Raw genomic sequence first — 1,050 nt, 5'->3', positions numbered from 1 at the left:
TAAGATTATTAGGATAGTTAGATAAGCCTTATAAGCTAGGTCTATAGTAGAGAGATAGATAGGTACTTAAGGAGGAGGTATTTCTATAGCTAGGTAATTTAGATCTCTACTAATTAATCTAAGTAATAGTTTTACTATTAAGAGTTCTACTCTTAACGAGACCTTACGCTAGAGATACTGCTTATTACTATCTTATAGCATTTAAACCTAACTCACTACCTTAGAAATAGACTAACTATGGATTAGGATTAAGCCATCGTTATACTTATATATAATAGTTATTATATCTTTTTTAAATTTATTAAGTATATTAAGACTTTTAGTTAAAGAGCTATTTAGGTAATTAGTAATTTACTTTTTTAGAATTAAAGACTATAAAACTATTTTAGTTATAGTACTTAGTATTTAAGAGACTTAAGAACTAGCTAAACCTAGATATAAGTTTAGAGGACTTAGTATTATAAACTTAAGTTCTAAGGTAAAAATAACCTTTTTAAGATTAAAAGGTATAATTTTAATACCTTAAAAACTACCTTAGATATTTTTTTTTATAATAAACTTATTAAAAGTATTAAAAAATATAAAGAAGAAATCTTCTTTTATAATATATATAGTACTAGCCTTTATAAAATCTTTAATTTATTACCTATAAGTCTTTTTAAATAAACTAAAATAACTAATATTTAAAGACTATAATATATAAGAAGAATAAGTAAGTATATAGGTAATAATCTTATTTTCTTAAGTAAGAAAACTTAAATATAATTAAGTAATAACTTTATAGCTATTTAAGATAAAGAGGTAATAAGTACTCTTATTTAATCTTTTATATAATTTATAAAAAGTATTATATCTAATCTATATTAATTTTATTTATTATTTAGTTATTTAAGCTTATATTAATATACTAATTAAAGATAAGTACTTATTTTATATAAAAATATAAGGTAATTTTTAGCCTTTTATTACTACTTAAATTATAATAACCTATTCCTTATTATTAGGTTATATTACTTTTACTTTTCTAATCTAATTAGAGCTTATTATAAC

The sequence above is a fragment of the Beauveria bassiana genome (genome assembly GCF_000280675.1).
Source record: "Beauveria bassiana ARSEF 2860 unplaced genomic scaffold BBA_S00025, whole genome shotgun sequence".
In the NCBI taxonomy this organism is placed as follows: Eukaryota; Fungi; Ascomycota; class Sordariomycetes; order Hypocreales; family Cordycipitaceae; genus Beauveria; species Beauveria bassiana.
This window is presented reverse-complemented; position numbering follows the sequence as displayed.